This window comes from Podarcis cretensis, assembly GCF_951804945.1.
Source record: "Podarcis cretensis genome assembly, chromosome: 11".
In the NCBI taxonomy this organism is placed as follows: Eukaryota; Metazoa; Chordata; class Lepidosauria; order Squamata; family Lacertidae; genus Podarcis; species Podarcis cretensis.
Window position 1 is genome coordinate 49456827 of NC_137180.1, and position 18750 is coordinate 49475576.

The 18750-nt window shown below is 45.8% G+C and overlaps 1 long non-coding RNA gene across 1 annotated transcript in view; it reads left to right on the top strand.

The window, feature by feature from the left end:
* LOC307226424 overlaps window positions 1-18750 on the top strand; it is a 34585-nt gene that overhangs the window by 4924 nt on the left and 10911 nt on the right. Inside the window, exon 2 of the long non-coding RNA XR_013843405.1 lies at window positions 9397-9572. This is a non-coding gene — a long non-coding RNA (uncharacterized lncRNA). The remainder of the gene's footprint in view (window positions 1-9396; window positions 9573-18750) is intronic.

The window sequence follows — 18750 nt, forward strand, 5'->3', positions numbered from 1 at the left end:
TGAGCCAGCAATGGAGGAAGCTCAGGAGGTAGTGGTCAGAGAGCTGCTCCATCTAGATTTGAGATCCTGACGGGGAGTTTGCCTGTTGTGGTTCCTGCTGTCACTGCAAAACTGTGACATACAATCCAGAGGAAGGAGAAAAGGTCGAGAAGCAGTGGGTGGCGGTAGGACTAAGTTTCGCATCTGCACAATTCTTTGGCTGTAGGCTCTGAGTAATACTGTGTAACTCCACCAGGTCCTAAGAAGTATGAGATTTGTAATAGCCCATACAAAATTGAGAAACGCTCTGAAACTCCTTTGTTGCAGAGCATTTGAGGGAAGCACTCATGCCTGTATCATGTGAGTAATGATGTTAATGCCAGGAACAACACAAAAATCATTTGCGATAAGTGCACAGCAACAATGGAACCAAAGTGGGGGTGAGAGTAAACCATCAGGCCTGTAAGTAAACTTTCTCTTGCAGGTTTCTTGAAGAAGAACAATAGGTAAGGATTAGCAAGACAAGCCATTCATCTTTGGTTTAAAATAATAATTCCTGAACGACCAGTCCAGCAAGAGAGTTTAGGATTAAACAACGAAGCAGATAAGTTGTGCAAGATCCTGCCCTCTTTTGCAAACATGTTCTAGAACGAGCTGCGATTTGTTTCTTGCTATCTGGCCAAAAAAGGAAAACCGGGAGTTAGAAACAACAAAGAAAGGAATAAAGGAATAACAAATAAGCCTAGTTCTGCAATCAGAATAAGAACCAGGTCCGTCCTGGTTGGCAAAACACCTACAAAAAGTAAAAAGGAATTGTTAAGGGGAGGGGGGGTAAGTTTATTTTATTTTTGAAAATCACAGGATTTGAGAGCATGGGAGGGGATTCTCGGTGGATCCTTTTGGAGACAGATGAAAACCAAGGGTTCTTCCACATTGTCTTTATAGTTGTCTAGTTCTGCCTCCAGGTTTTAAGCAAGATGGTCTCAGTGGCACCCACTTCTTCTTTTCATCACGGTAGTCCCCGCTGGCAGTGCCCATTCACTTGCCTTCCCTTTGTGGGCTCAACTCACACAGCTGTCCAGAGGAAGAGGGCAAGGCTTGTGAAGAATGCTGCCCTATTGCCTCACCCTTGTTGCTCCTACCAACTGCATGCCCAGTGTCAGGAGTGCGTGCAGGAGCCAGGCCCTGTGACCAATAGGGCTTTGCAGGACTGGGGCCTTCCTAAGTTTGTTCTGGAGAGGCAAAGCACGGCCACACAGGTGAGACCACTTGGTAACTCACTGCACACCTGGTGGCAAGAGCTGGGAAGGGATATAAGGTCAGGATTTCCCTTCGGCTCTTTGCCACAGCAACTCGTTTCCTGCCTTGCTGTGTTTGGCTTCTTGCTTCTTGACCCTTGGACCCTTGACTTTGTGACTCCCTGCTTCCTGATCCTCGGACCCCTGACTTCTGGACTCTCGTTCCTGCCATAGCTGTCAAGTGTCCCTTATTCCAGTGCCATGTCCCTTAAATGATGTCCCTTAAATGTCCCTTAAATGATGTCCCTTAAATTTCAAAGGAAGCAGCTCCTCTCCCTCCCTCCCTGCCGGCCAGGGAGGAGGGAGGCTCCAACTGTGTTGCTCACCCAATAAGAAGTCTAAGAACGACTGGGGGGTGGAGCTTGCATGCCTTGTGTGTGGCTAGTTAATGCAAGCTGAGGGGTTTTTTAAATGCTGGACGCCATTTTGTTGCACGTGCTGCTGCAAACTTTGCAGTGCAAAGCCAGGCCGGGGAGCAATCTTAAGTTGAGGCTGCATAGGCCTTGTGGTGCATGTGATTCAGATTCTATTCAGTTGAACCTCTGGTTACAAAGTTGGCTGGACAGTGTTCTCGAAGCTACCAGCATGAGTTTGACCAGACTGCAGGAGGACAGGAAGACTGGGAGTGCCTGGAACAGGTGAGGCTGCAGGTCCCTTATTTTCAAGGCTGCTGGTCCCTTATTTTCAAATCTGTAAGTTGACAGCTATGGTTCCTGCTCCCAACCTGCCATCTTGCCCCCAGTCCCGATGTCCTCAGCTGGGACTTCGACCGCCCGTAAACCGGACTGTGACACACAGAGATGGCAGGTGAATTAAGCAGTGACAGTACAGCTGAGGGGCAGGATGGAGCAACAAGGCCTGGAGTGTCTGGGGGTCAACAGGGGTCTCCTGCAGAGGTGTGGGCCTTGGCATGATGATGCCTGCATCTGGCACCAGACTTGTGGATGCATCACATAAAATGAGAGCCACCAATTCCGCTGGGTCAGGGAGGGCTTTGCTTACACTGAGGCCCTAACAAATGCCTGGTCATGCCTCCTTACTTCTGTAGCTGGTTATACATTTGCAAGAAGCAACGCTTTCATAGCTGGATTACATTTTATGGCATCTGACCCGAGACCTCTTCTCATTCTACTACTTCCTTTCAAGCACTTTTACAGCTTTGTCCTAATCGCTTATGCTCAGGAGAACATCTTTCAGATTTCAATGTGATAAGAGGGTAGTATCACACATGATTAGCTTTTCCACACCAACTGATGGATTCAAGTTACAAGAAAGAAGATTGCTACTAAACATCAGGGGGAATGTTCTGACAGTAAGAGCTGTTCAATGGTGGGACAGGACTCCCTTGGGAGGTTGTGTGCTCTCCTTCCTTGGAGATTTTTAAGCAGAGGTTGGGTGGCCATCTACCATGGATGTTTTGGTTGAGATTCCTGTATGCAGGTGGTTGGACTAGACTACCCTTGGGTATTGAAATATACTCAGAGTCAAGAGTGGATTTCATGCTCTTTATTCAGCTCATAGTGGTGAGGAGGGAATGAAAGTCCCCTCAAAGTATCTGCTTTATATAAATTATTTACACAATGGGCTCCACGTGATTGGCTAATTCCGGAATTCTCCTGTAGGCCAATCAGGTTGTGGATTCACTTCTATCTGGAGCTGGATTGGGTGGCTCCTGTGGACCAATCATACTGCTGCATTGTTCTAGGACCAATCAGACTGCTGCATTCTGAATCCTATTGTTCTAGGACCAATCAGACTGCTGCATTTTGGATCCTATTGTTCTAGGACCAATCAGACTGCTGCAGTTTGGATCCTATTCAACTCAGTACATAACAGGTATCCCTTCAAATTCTACGGTTTTTTTATTCTGTGGTTTCAAGGCAAGAAGAACCTCTAACCTTCAAGGTAATAGATGGACGTGCTTTAAAAATCTGTGCACACTTTGCTGGAACTGAAAGTGCTAGCCTATCCAATGTCCAGAGGCACTGAAAGCATTTTGTAATGAACGGGAATTCTCTTAGACATAGACATAGAATTGTAGCGTTGGAAGCGACCCCAAGGCTGTTCTAGAATTTTTCGCTCAACGTGGGGTTTGAACCGACGACCCTGAGATTAAGAGTCTCATGCTCTATTGACTGAGCTATCCTTCAGTTTTCTAAAGGAGTCTGCTGGGCTGAGTGTGGAATCAGTGAAAGTTGGAGATTGCTTTAGAGGAGGAAAAACGGGACTGAAAACAAGAACAATCACTCCCACTAACTAGCTCGCCGTTCCCATATTTATCAAAGGACAACCATCTTCACACAACACAAATCTACTCAGCGAGACCCTCCTAGTGAAGCCAAGATACCAAACGACCCTTTGTGTGAGGCTTTAAAGATGAACGCAATTTCCGAGGAAAGGACTTGCATGAATCTCTGCCAGTCGCAGGGAATCCTCCCTCTTCTCCATAGCAACCGGGCTCCCTTAGAAACTGGCATGCCATTTCTGGCTGCAAATTATTACCCTTCGGTGGAGGGAACAGCATCCGTGTGGGGATAAGATGCTGCAATTTTTAAATTCCACAGGGAGCTCCTGGCTGAGATCAATTGGATCCGGAGAACCTTGCCACAGAGAGTGTTGGCTCTCTGAGTGGCTACCTACGGCCTGCACATTCATCTTCTCCCAGGCATTCGGCTAATTAAACAATCTGTGGCCTTTTAAGCTGTGGGGCCGGGTTTATTGCTTTTGCTATTATTATTTATTAAATGTGTATACCGTCTTTCATCTGAAGATCCCTGGGCGGTTCAGAACTACATTATGTATTTTTGTGCTTTAATATTATAAACCGCCCTGTGATCCTCAGGTAAAGGGCAGTATAAGGTAAAGGGACCCCTGACCATTAGGTCCAGTTGTGACCGACTCTGGGGTTGCGGCGCTCGTATCGCTTTACTGACCGAGGGAGCCGGCGTACAGCTTCCGGGTCATGGGGCCAGCATGACTAAGCCGCTTCTGGCGAACCAGAGAAGCGCACGGAAACGCCATTTACCTTCTACTTGCACTTTGACGTGCTTTTGAACTGCTAGGTTGGCAGGAGAAAGGGCAGTATAGAAAATAACTAACTAACTAACTAACTAACATAGGGCTGCCAGGAGTTGGTCCAGAGGTAATACTTTGTCTCTTTAACTCTAATACACCAAGAAGCTGGGCGGCCTCTGTCCCTGACATCTTGTTATCCCATTGGTCCTTTCACCCAAGCTCCTCCTTCACCTGTTGGAGAAAGACAGACATTACCATTGACCCGTGACAGGGCAGGCAAAAGTACCAGGAGAGCCACTGGATGGGAGGGGAAGCAGCTGCCCACATTCTCAATGCCTTCAGACCAGGGATGGGGGGAAATTTCAATTCAGTTCACATTTAAAGGCAAAGCTACCAAGCCTGCTGTTTCCAGAATAGTATGCACACTTCAGCACAACCGCCCTTTGAAATTCACACCACTCTGAATTTTGCAGGCAAGTTCTCCAGCTAAGTAAGGTTTACAAAAATTGCATATACTGTGGTAAACTGTTTGAGTCTCCTCCTTGTTTTAGCTGCAGCAGACTAGCATGGCTACGCCTCTAAAAGATATTACAAAAATATCCTATGGATGCACCCTATGCATGTTTACTTGGGAATTAAACTGAAATTAGTAATTCTTACTTCTACTAAGTATGAATAGGGTGGGCAAGAGTAAATATGCATAAGGTTGGTTGGTAAGTCCATACAAACTTAATAATAATAATAATAATAATAATAATAGAAACATTCTGTCTAGTAACCCTGGGCCTTCCAATTATTTGAGGAAGAAGAAATGCAAAATAGTATGATGGGCATCAAGATTTGCCCTGGTATAGCCTTCTCCACATGGTCTAATTTAAAAGACATTTCTGGCACACACATACATGAACACACACATATGCAATATACCAGATGCTTAATGGCTCCTATAAATCTGAGCACATAGTGCCTCTCAGTTCATGGCACACCAATTACATGAAATAGCGGCTGTATATAGACCCAGATTCTTTTGCACACTGCCGCAGACCAACATTTGTGTGAGTGTGTTTGCAAATCTATACAAAGTGACCACTTCACATGACCACCCATGAGGCGGGGAATTAATAACCCCAATTTAGTCATGTACATTCATTTCAATGGGTCTACTCTGAGTAAAATTGCATTGACTACCAGCCTAATCTTCCTTTCCCCACTTCCTTAGATTTCAGGCGTGGATGTATTTGTATTGCTGTTATGATTGACAATTATTTTCTTTTAATAGTTATGCCAGAAATGCTAGGCAGGGTGTGGGGGATTCTTAACCTTTGGCTAACATCCAAATAGCATCAGTTTACGATCTGATGTATCTTTTCTCTGAGGACAACATTTAGCCCTCGCAGGGAGATGGGGCCGGTAATCCAATACCCTTCTCCGCTCTCATCCTAATGCTTATTCCAAAGCATGTTTCATTCTTAAATTATCTTCAAAGCATACAGAGCCGTAGGGAAATAAAAGGAGAATATCGTGCTCTCTCCAAGAAACACATTAAACCTAAATCTCCACTAGACCCATCATAAGAATTAAGCATCAGAGCAAACTCCCCTCAAGAAAGCTTAAGGAGTTACATACAAAATTCCAGGTTCTGCTTGGGAGGAAAAAGTCACATTGGTAGATGATCTCACAACAATTCTAGCACAGTAGAATTGTGTTGCACAGTATCATATAACATAGATGAATATGAGGGTTACTTAGGAAGCTGTCTTCCACCATTGGTCCATCCAGTTCATTACTGACAACACTGACTGACAGCACTCTCCAGGATTTCAGACCTAGAGTCCCTTGTGCCCTCGGCAAGAAGCTGTATCAGCAACACCACCCATCCTACTCCACTCTGCTGAAAATTTCACTTTACCACAGGGCAAGAAGGATGGGACCTTCTCCCATGTTTGATCTTGCTGCAACAGCAGTGGTGTCACACATATATGCGCCATACATTCCATAGTCTGATAGGTGCTTTTTGTGCCCCTGCCCAGAGCCAATTTCGCCAGCCCCTAGGGTCTTTCCCAGTCCTACTTGAAGATGCTAGTGGAGATTGACCATTTGTCTACAAAGCATTTGTGCCGCCACTGAGCTATGAACCTTCCCTGTCTGAGCTTCTGGATGCAGATGGGACTGCATATTCCCATTGGGGCTGACAGATGGTGCATCAAAGTCACTCCAGATGATCTAATTTTGGGTGCCTGGTAGGGTGGCAAAGAGCATTATATGGGGTACAAAAATTTCATCCATGCTACATAGGACCTTAGCATAGTGCTGGATGAGCAGGAAGTATTTTGGAGGGGCACCCACTACCCCTTGGAGCAATCCTTGTGTTGTGCAATGGCCATGTGCTGGATCTTGGCACATACAATGGAACCTTGGTTCCCGAACAGCTTAGATGCTGAACAAATCCGCTCCCGAACACCGCAAACCCATAAATAATTGCTTCGGTTTGCAAATGTTCTTTGGAAGTCAAACATCCGGCATGACTTCTGAGGCTTCTGAGTGGCTGCAGCAGCTTCCTGAAGCTGTGCCTTGGTTTTTGAACCGTTTTGGGAGTCAAATGGACTCCCGGAATGTATTAAGTTTCACTGTATGTGGTCAAGTGTCATGGACTGGCTGGAGGCAGAGAAGTGGTTGGAGGGCACCAGCTGGGGAACCTCCAAGGGATTAAGGCTCAGTACCAGGGGAATGGTGGTGGGACGACTGTGAGTGGTCAGGGGGAGAAGAGGGAGCAGACCTGGAGGAGGAGGTGTCAGAAGCTGAAGAGGGAACAGGGTTTAGTGAGCAGGAAGATTCTGTGGCAGAGAGCAGTCCAGACTCAAAGGCAGGAGAGGAGGGGAGCAGGAGACAGAAATGAGGCAGGCTGCTGAAGAATCTAGGGAGCCCCATCTGCTGCTTCCCTCCCCTCTGGTCTCCTAGAACATGCTGAGAAATGAAAAGAGTGGAGCAACAAGAAACAAGACGTTGGAGCCTTGGGCTGCTGGGGAAGGAACTGGGGAGGAGCCATTACTTCTGGTGCCAATGTTACCATCTGTATGTACAGTGGTGCCTCGCAAGACGAAATCAATGAGGCTCTTCATATAGCGGTTTTTTCGTCTAGCAAAGCAAGCCCATTGACAGCTTAGCGGATTAGCGCTATTATCAGTTTAGCGGCTTTTAGCGGATCAGCTGATAAGCGGCTTAGCGGCTTAGGAAAAGGGGGGGAAGGGGGGGAAAACCGCAGGAACTCGCAAGACATTTTGTCTTGCGAAGCAAGCCCATAGGGAAATTTGTTTTGCGAAGCGCCTCCAAAACGGAAAACCCTTTTGTCTAGCGGGTTTTCCGTCTTGCGAGGTGTTCGTCTTGCGGGGCACCACTGTATCTGTTTAATTGACTGGAATTATCTGTCCCTCTCCCAAATCAATGTTGAAAGGCCTATGGTCTTTAAATTATTCTGATGTTTCTCATACCAGCATCTTCCATTTAAAAGAATAAACATACCCCACCCCCAAAGATACCATCAACAACAGAAGCAGCTTATCCAAAATGTTGCTAAGAGGAAAAAGTTGTTCTCATTTCTACTGAAGACCACACAGCTTGCTTTCATTATAGGCTAGAGAGAGGTATAAAGAGGTGGGCAAATGGAACTCCGAGCCTCATTCTTTTTCCATTTTCTGGGAGGATTATGTATATCGCATGTCCAGAAGCATTACAGGAAAATATCAAAGGGCTAGAAAGTGGGATGCTATCCAAGATGGAGCCTTTGCATTTAAAATAGGACCTGGGGGACATCTGCACTTATATCTGAGGACAGATATAAACCTTATGTAATCCTTCTCCATCCATGAGGCTCTGCATAAGTCATTTTGCAAATAGGCATGTAATTGCAACCAGTTATGCCAAAAGGACAGGAAAGGCTTTTCTCCTGTGTGCAGAGCAGTGGTGTAGAGGCAAATTCAGAGGTGCAGGCTCCCTTCATGAGAGTCACATTCACTCCCCCTTCTCAGATTATAATTAGGGGTGCATTACGACTGATTCAATGCAGATCATCATGTGTTGCCTATTTTCTGTGTACGTACATGGGCAAATGATTTGGAGTGCTCTGATATCTTATTTCAGAGGGACTTAAGCTGACCTCGAAGTTCCATTGCGCTTAACAGAACTTGCGCACAGAAAGCACCTTGTCTTTTCAGTGTTCCTGAGAAATAAAGTAAGCAATAAAATACAATTAAAAATCAATACGAACGGTTCATGCGATGGGCATGCCATCTCCCGTCTTCAAACCACAAATCCAGACATGTCATGGACCACAGTTTATTTAGATAACAAACAAACAAACAAACAAAAAATGCACACTAATTGCATTTACTCCAAAACATCACATCTAGTTTGGTCCTGATAATGGTTAAGATGAAGTCGGGTGGGGTGACTCGGATGGCTAGTTTTTATGGAGTCTGTTTCCACTGGAAAAGAGAAAGCCCTGGCTTGGGTGTTGTCACAATAGTCTGTTTATTTGCAAAGGAATACCTAAATAGCGCAGATATTATGGGAGCTATAAAAACTAGCACAGAAGCAGGTTGTCCAAGCCTCAAAAGCAACAATGGCACCCTGGAATCTTACATTTATTAATTTGTTTTTGTCAATTAATTTTCTATACTGTCCTTCATCCGAGGATCCCAGGGCGGTTTACAATATAAACACAGCAGCCTTCACATTTATTGTGTTGTTGCTTCTTGTGAGCCAGTTGTCCTAACACAGGGCTATACAAGGTTGTGACACACAAAGCTGAATGCTGCCTAGGGCAGATGGATGAAGCGGCCTGCTTTCTCTCCCCGCTCTACCTTCTCAGTCAGCAAAAACAGTGCGTTTCCTAAGCTCCTGAGCAGTCGCTATCCACTGCTGGCAGGGGGCTGGATTCCATTTTGCAGGTTACCATTTGTGGAAGCCTGCCTCAACATAAGTTTTTTATTAATTTGCCATAAAAGCAGGGACGGCAGCTCCGTACAGAGAAAGGAACATTTCTCATGCTGCTATCTCTCGGATTCCACAGATCAGCTCTAATCGATAATGTCTTTTATTTCTCTAGGATGGGTTCCATAAAAACGGGATTAGACGAGGAATTCTCAGCATTGCAACTGATCGCACTGGACAATCCCTTAAAAAAAAAATGACGCCTAATGCCTAAAATGCCTTGTCTGAAGGCAGCCCTCTATTCCATCGAGGCTATAAATCTAACAGCTAAGGAACCCATTTGAATGCCAGGTACTGTATACACATTTAATTAAGCTCGATTACACTAACAATTCACTTCACTGATCAGGCTGTATCCTGGAGCATATACCAGAGGAACCCTTGCACTAAAGCTTTTCGTTGTGATCCAAATTGAATATTTCTGCAAAAGTCTGTGTGATTCTTTTTTTTGGGGGGGGGGTGTTCAGTATTTTGCGGTGCTTGAGAATCAGATGACATGCATTCAACAACTGCTTTTATCATTCCAGTAGCACCTTAAAGACCAACTAAGTTAGTTCTTGGTATGAGCTTTCGTGTGCATGCACACTTCTTCAGATACACAGATACACACTTCTTCAGATACACTGTGTATCTGAAGAAGTGTGCATGCACACGAAAGCTCATACCAAGAACTAACTTAGTTGGTCTTTAAGGTGCTACTGGAAGGAATTTTTTTTGTTTTGACTATGGCAGACCAACACGGCTACCTATCTGTAACTGCTTTTATCATGTAAAATCTTTCTCTTCCCCATTCCTTTGTCTTTCATATCTTTTTTTTGTCTCTTTCCACCGCCAGCTTTTGAGTCTGTACTTCATTGCCCACATTCCCCCCCCCCCGTAGCTATTTCCAGAGCCACCCCACACTGCTTATCTCTTTTGTTAGGCAGAAGGCATTAATCAATTAATCGGTATGATTAATTAGGTAACGACAGATTAAAATGGCTTCCCTTTGTCTCCCTTTGGCAATTCCTTTGGTGCCAACCAATGTTTTTTCTTTTGCTCTCTCTTTTCCCTACATGCAGAGCAGTGCTTTTTGGGTGCTTCCAGATAACCTGCTTATTGAGCGTTCAGCCTGATTTGTTTGTGGGGAGGTTAGATGATGTTGTGTCAAAACAAGCACACTTTCCAATGCATTTCCCCACTCACTTTCCTTACCAGAAAAAGCCTGATCTTTGGGGAAGGTGGGTTTGCTGTGCAAGATCTCCCAATCAACTTTAATTGAACAACCTGCTTTTGCAACTGAGTACCACTCAAAAAAGGGGGGGCGTGGGTGGCACTGTGGGTTAAACACAGGGCCTAGGACTTGCCGATTAGAAGGTCGGCGGTTCGAATCCCCGCGACGGGGTGAGCTCCCGTTGCTTGGTCCCTGCTCCTGCCAACCTAGCAGTTCGAAAGCACGGCAAAGTGCAAGTAGATAAATAGGTACCGCTCCAGCGGGAAGGTAAACGGTGTTTCCGTGCGCTGCTCTGGTTCGCCAGAAGTGGCTTAGTCATGCTGGCCACATGACCCAGAAGCTGTACGCTGGCTCCCTCGGCGAGTAAAGTGAGATGAGCGCCGCAACCCCAGAGTCGCTCACAACTGGATCTAATGGTCAGGGGTCCCTTTACCTTTACCAATCAAAAATAATGACAATCTGGAAATGCCCTTAGTAACTGGAATGATAACATGGAAAGCTAATATCCATCACTGCACATAATTTTGTAAGTTGCCAGACTAGACAACGTAGCAGAGATCTGTGATTGGGTCTCCTGCCTCTTTACATGTTGGTCAGTGTCAGCTGTAGAACAAAAATGAGGGGTGGGGGGCATCCTAACTCAGTCCCCTTTTATCTTGCCAGTAAAAACCTCCACCATCCTGAAGCAACTGGTTTCCCCAATAGGGAAACTGAACATATTCAGGATGTGTGCACATTATGTTTTCCCCAGTGGGGCGGAGAGGAAGGAACCTTTTGCTCCCCCTAAATAAAAATAAATAAAAATACATGGTTAACGGAGGTTCTGTCCCCCCCAACAAAAACCCTGCCTACACCCATGATCAGGAAGGTGATCAGGAAAATTACAGGAGTCAGGGGTAAGCATTCCTCCCCCAGAGTCATGTTCCTGGCCTGAATTATAACCCCTGCTCTTGCTATTGGTCAACACTTAAAGAAACAGGGACTCTGGGTACCAATCTCTGTTGGATTGCCTACTTTGGCCCTAGAATGAAATACAACTAGCCAAAGCATAAAAGAAAACATTGCACTTTTTGTTGGGCTTCCAGGACAGGGCTCTATATCCCTGCCACTATATCCATACCCCCACTTCCTGCACACAAATATCCCTGGCCACAGGATTGTTCAGTGTTCATTAGGGACAGGGTTTCCTCCACTGAACACCCACAAGCAGTTCATTGCTAAGCCACCAGTTGGGCCTAAGCTGAGGACTTACACCTCCCCATGTAACCTACCAACCCCTCAAGTTCCTTCCCAGCACCTTTTCACCACTGGGCTTTGGCTCAACCAGAGCTCTAGCCCCACAACTGAACTTCTAACAACCACATCTCCCCAACACCTTCCCTTCCGCCTCAGTTGTAAGGACCTCGTGCATATTCAACCGTCAACAGCTGCCTCTCTTCTCAGCTGTTCCTTATCCAACTCGTCTCCCACCCATTCTCCACCAGAAAGCCCTGCTGACCAGGGTCCGGCTCCTGCAGCCACACAGGAAGGAAGCCCAGGGGACAGTGAGGTGGTTCTTCCCACTTTTCCATGCATAACGTAGTGCACAGGGCGTTTTGTTATATTACGTTTACGGTTAAACAGTTTGCTGCCATGACCATTTATTTCTAGGCAAACCTGACCTTTTTGTTAGGCGCTGGAATTCATTAATAGCCCCTTCCCCCTAGAAAGCAACAACCCCTTTAAAAAGAATCCTTATCCAAGCAGTCATGCAGAATCATTCATGGTGATTAGCTTGTGGGCTGCAAATGATTTATTAGATCTAATAAGGCAAGCCACATGTAGATGCTTGTAGGGCAAAAGGGAGGTTGGATTGCATAGATCTTACACAAGCAATGAGACTCAGGCCAGCATTGCAACGCTGGTGAATTATGGCATTATCAGATTGGAATTGTGTTGTGTAATGCAAAAAATGCAAAATGGGTTTCTCATAGATTTAAAAGGCAATATTAACGCATCTCTAGAAACTATCTTAAAAGCTCCTGCTGTATTGATGGTTCAAAATCCTTTCTTTGCCTCTGTGTGTATGTGTGTGGTGTAAAAATAGTACTGACAAGTTTTTAGAAAGCTTTCTTTGAGTTTCTGGAAAAGCTGTTTTAAAATCTCTCTCTTCACTTGGTAAAAAAGAAACCCCAGTTCCCCGAGGAGTTAAAGTGAACAATCGATCAGGAAAATCCTATCCCAACTGCATCAGTCATCATCTATAGGCAAAATATTAGACCTGTAAGAGGATAATGTCCCACTTGGGTCTCTCCTAGTAGGGACTGGTCCATTAGGGCAAATGGGGTGCTGCCCCATTAACCTCAGTCTGCCTTCAACCAGCCCCCAGTTGCCCACCTGCCTGCCTGCCAACCAATCCAGGGGGGTGGCATTGCCTGTCATTCTCCTCCTCAATCTCAGTGTTACCTGTATAGGCGTCAACCGGGAGGAGGATGGGGACAAAAATAGAATTAGCTGGCTCCACCTGTGATTGGCTGTGGCTCTACCTACTATTTGACCTTTGCCCTACCAGTCTCATGACTGTCCTAAATGTGCTTGGAGCCATTACTTACCCCTAGGAAATCCATTCACAATTCCAGTGTATTAAAAGCCTATGTTTCACTTTAAGGTTAGCAGATGGGAAAGCGCCAGGGGTAGAGAGACAGCAGCAAAGTGGGAAAGGATCAGCACCTCTTACGTGTCCCCCCTTGGTCTTAAAAGCCACCCACCCCCTGCTTTATGCATGATTGGGGGAGTCTAGATTTCAATGCCACAATCTAGTTTGGACCTGGAGTTTCTGTTCCAACATTTTATGAGTACCCAGGCACCTTCTTCCTTCTTCATATTGGACCTAGCTGTGATGACTTTCACATTGTGTCGCTAACTTTGGGAGTGTTTGTCTTGGCTTTTAAAGCAGCTAGTTCTTCATTTCCTGGCAGGGTCTTGATTGTCCCAAACTTACTTCCTTGAATCAAGCAGTATAGTCCACTGGATAGAACTGGATTTGGAGCTGAGAGCTTCACACGCAAGGTGCCCCTCTCTCTGCGGCTCAACGTGTGATTTCTGACAAGTCTTTCTCAACTTAATTATTTCATCTCTAAAATGGAAACAATATTGGGGGCTGGGTGGGTGTTTATAAACAGCTTAACTGCCAAAGTGGCTTCGAAGTGGTTCACAAGTATGAAACTAAATTCTCTCTCTCAACATGTAATTAAAATACACAATAAAACAATGTCAATTAAAAAAAAATAAACATCAAGTAAAATGGACAGCAAGACAAGTCCATTAAAACATAAGTGAAACAGTCAAAACAGCAATTAAAACAGGAGATTCAAGTCAGGAGATCAGGTGAATCCTTGTGCACCTACTACACACAATCTTTTGAACATTATTGTGAAACCTGGCTTTTATTATTCCTATTTTATATACAGTGGTACCTTGGTTCTCAAACGCCTTGGTACTCAAACGCCTTGGTTCCCAAATGCCAAAAAAACCGGAAGTAAGTGTTCTGGTTTTCAAATGTTTTTCGGAAGCCAAACATCTGATGCAGTTGTTGGCTATTATTTCCAGGGCGCCTGCACCAATCAGAAGCTGCACCTTGGTTTTCGAACATTTTAGAAGTCAAACGGATTTCCAGAACAGATTAAGTTTGGCGCTTTTGTTTTTGCTATTTATTTTGCTTTTTTTGTTCTGGAGGCTTTTTTGGTTAATTTGTTTTTGTGACTGTGTGGAACCCAGTTCAGCTACTGATTGATTGATTTATTGTGTGAATGCGGAAATGGATAAAAGTCCCTCATCCAAAGAATGACTATCATCAGTGCAGGTAAGAAAATAATAATAATTTTAATTTTTATCATCTGCAATACTGTCTTATTTATTTTATAGTACAGTACATTAAATATTGCTTTCATTTTATGGATCAATGGTCTCGTTAGATAGTAAAATTCATGTTAAATTGCTGTTTTGGGGGGTTATTTTTAAAAGTCTGTAACGGATTAATCCGTTTTGCATTACTTTCTATGGGAAAGCGTGCCTTGGTTTTCCAATGCTTTGGTTTTGGAACAGATTAAGTTTGAGAACCAAAGTACCACTGTATAGGGTAACTGAGGCCAAAGGCACTTTGCTATAATAGGGTAGGTGACTAATGTTACTTTTTTTGGCACATCACTTACTTTGCTTCAGATAGATTTCTAGTCTACTTGGGGCCTCAAAAACCCAGATGTTTTCCTCTGTTGATGCACTAGTCCAAACTAGCCACAATAATGTGAAATCCTGATAAGGAAGGTGGGGAGGCTCGGCTGCTGCTGTTGTGAAAATAGCCTTGCTGCAAGGGAAAGCTGTATGTGCTTTAAAAAAATATATATCCCAGATGCTCTAACATTAAAGAGAAGAAACCTCTTACCAAAGGCAGCACACATGACTTCCCAAGTATCCTGTAGCATAACTCAAGGGCAGCTAATGTAAGATAGTATGTGTCAGCCCAGAGTTGCACTGCCAGATCCTCTGCAATGTTTTTTTTTTTTTTTTTTAGCATGCAATATGAGAGCTGTCGCGGGTGGCGCTGTGGGTTAAACCACAGAGCCTAGGACTTGCCGATCAGAAGGTCGGTGGTTCGAATCACCGTGACGGGGTGAGCTCCCGTTGCTCGGTCCCTGCTCCTAGCAGTTCAAAAGCACAGCAAAGTGCAAGTAGATAAATAGGTACCAGTCTGGCGGAAAGGTAAACGGCGTTTCCGTGTGCTGCTCTGGTTCGCCAGAAGCAGCTTAGTCATGCTGGCCACATGAGCCAGAAGCTGTCTGCGGACAAACGTCGGCTCCCTCGGCCTATAGAGCGAGATGAGCGTGCAACCCCAGAGTCGGTCACGACTGGACCTAATGGTCAGGGTTCCCTTTATGAGAGCTGTATCTTGGGGTCCCCTGAATTGTTTGAAAGGATTCTGGTGCACCCTTTAGATGCACAGTGTTGCACATCAGCAAGTTGAGAGGAGTTCCTCTATACAATCACAAGAAGTGTCCTGTGGGTGCCTAGATTGCATCCTGCCTCCATTTCCCTTGGCCACCTTGAACCAGAGGGCGAGCTGCTGCCCTTACAAAAACAAATCACACCTCCAGCAATTGCTTGGAATGCTTGTGCGGTCAAGCTGGCCTTGCGCACATCCTGTTAACTGACCCACAAAGCTCCCTGGAATGTTTCCAAGTTTCTTAAGGGAACAGACATATTGTGGGTAATGTTATCAGATTGAATTTGTCCCAAATGAAACAGAAATGAAAAGCAAGGGACGCTGCCGGCATCTCCACTGAGTTGTGAGAGCAGGGCAGGGGAGGGAGAGATTTCAGCAACCAGCAGTGTCGGCCTAATTGTGTTTAGGCGATTCTCTGGCCACACTGAAAGTCCTGACCTGCTGGTGAAACAGGAAGCCTGCATTCCATAAGGTCCAGAGAAACAACCGAAAGATTTGTGCACCAGGCCAAACATCTAATCTGATGTATTCAGAATCCCAGAGCACAGTATTTAAAGGCAATTATGAGATATGTCCAAAAATGAGCCCAAATAATTATTAGATGTGCAAGGGCTGCAAGAACATGGACATACCCCGCAACTGTTCTGGTTTAAGCGGAACATCCCAGATCACAGAAGCCACTTCTGGCTTCTGGAAGGTCCTGTTTAAGACTGGCACCCTGGTGTGAGTCAGTGTGCCTTTGCTTTGGAGATTGTCAAAGGTTCGTGCCAAAGTGCCTCTGGGAGGCTGTGCTGACCACCACGGGAGGCTGTGGCAGAGGCAGGAGAAGATGCAAAGGAAAAGCAAGCGAGCAAGTGACAGGGATGGTGGGATGGTGCTGGGATTTCTCCTTCTGAAATGTTGCAGGCTATGGATTGAAAGTGGCATTTAAGCACCTCTTTACCTGGCCCAATGGGGACGCGGGTGGCGCTGTGGGTAAAAGCCTCAGCGCCTAGGGCTTGCCGATCAAAAGGTCAGCAGTTCGAATCCCCGCGGCGGGGTGCGCTCCCGCTGCTCGGTCCCAGCGCCTGCCAACCTAGCAGTTCGAAAGCACCCACGGGTGCAAGTAGATAAATAGGGACCGCTTACTGGCGGGAAGGTAAATGGCGTTTCCGTGTGCGGCTCTGGCTCGCCAGAGCAGCGATGTCACGCTGGCCACGTGACCCGGAAGTGTCTCCGGACAGCGCTGGCCCTCGGCCTCTTGAGTGAGATGGGCGCACAACCCCAGAGTCTGTCAAGACTGGCCCGTACGGGCAGGGGTACCTTTACCTTTACCTTTTACCTGGCCCAATGCTAATGCCAGTGCTGCACAGCTTGTCATCTACAGAGGTGAACATGAATCCCCCCACTGGTCCAGGTAGGTCATTGCAAGCGTTGTCGCTTTACTCCTAACAAGCACAACAAAAGCAGAGCAGCCTCCCACACCACAGCATATTTGTGGGATAAAAGGTGACCGGATTTCAGCAGCAATTTACAGAATAGGTGCTGGTGGGAAATGTCTGCCCCTGAACTTTAACAGGGGCAAGCAGCATTGAAAGCTGAATCACGTGTAACCTCCCTATGCAATTGTGAGCATATATCGCTATAAATGCACAATAAGGATGGAGCGACAGCACTGAAGTAGACATCTGCAATACAGAGGGAAGACCCATCCAGTCTAAAAGGCAAAAAAGGTTCTGTTGCTTCAAGACCTGGGACTTTTGCAGGCGTGCGGCTTTAAGGTCGCCAGCTGGCTCCACCACAAGAGAGGAAATGGGAAGAGTGTCTGCAAGAAACTTGCAGAGAAGCAGACTGCGTAGTTTTACACTGGTATTCAGTGGTCAGAACGTCTGTCAAATCCATTTGATTTGGAAAACACAAACAGCAAAGACATTCCAAGGGACCTGCAGGAAGCAATGGGTTCATCAGCATATCATTAAATGTGAGCTCACACACAGCCAGGGCACCCTTCTTTGCAGTCAGTTCATGGCAGACACTATCGCTGTCACCAAAGTACAATCAAACTGGGATTTCATTGGAGATTTTCAGCCCCTTTGAAAATGGGTTACTATCCGGAAAAAGCTGGCAGACTTATCCAAGGCATTCTTTTTCATTGGAAAGTGGTTGAGCTTCTCTGACGCCATGCTGAGAGGGATTCTGTATTCTCATGATGCTTTCCTCCCTGCAATATTTTAAAGTTTTCATGCTGCAAATAAGTCTTGCGGAATCACGTGATAATCTTTCTGCCAAGACTACAAGCTGCATGATGCAGTGTGACTGCGACGGGTACAATGCACACGCAGCCATGACTTGAAGTAAAGGTAAAGGGACCCCTGACCATTAGGTCCAGTTGTGACCGAATCTGGGGTTGCGGCGCTCATCTCGCTTTATTGGCCGAGGGAGCGGGCGTACAGCTTCCGGGTCATGTGGCCAGCATGACTAAGCTGCTTCTGGCAAACCAGAGCAGCACATGGAAACGCCGTTTACCTTCCCGCCGGAGTGGTACCTATTTATCTACTTGCACTTTGACATGCTTTCGAACTGCTAGGTGGGCAGGAGCTGGGACCGAACAACGGGAGCTCACCCGCTTGCAGGGATTCGAACTGCCGACCTTCTGATCGGCAAGTCCTAGGCCCTGTGGTTTAACCCACAGCACCACCCGTGTCCCTCATGACTTGAAGTAATAAGTCATTAATATTGACAGATTGGCAGCACAAGTGGCAATGGTTGTCATTTCCCCATGAAAATCTGCATAGGAAAAAAATGATTTGAAATAGATTCCTCTGCACACAGATGTCATACATCCCTGGTGGGCAGAGGGAGGGCAAGAATCTCTCCCTCAAGCCCCTTCTCTCTCCCCTGCTCCCTGTATCTCTTATCTTCATCAATCTCCCTCTTTCCGTCAATATATAGACAGTGGAACTTCCCAAGGGAAGGACAGCACTAGAATTTGCTGATGCAGGATATACTGTGGCTGACAGATGTGGAGGAATCCCTGAAGCATCAGTCAGCATTGCCCAGAAACCACAGTCCAAAGTTGGAGGATGCTTGTATAAGGAACATCACTCTGGAGCAGAGTAGCAATTAACTCTCAAGCCAATAGTACAGCAGCCACCCATTATCTCTCCCTAGAGATTAGAGATGGCTTCTCACTTCACAGTATACATTCACATGGTCTAGGCCAAAGCCAGCCATCATTCCAGGCTAAAGAACGAGCATGTGTTTCTAAAGAAAACAAACAAGAAAGGGTGGTAACCTCC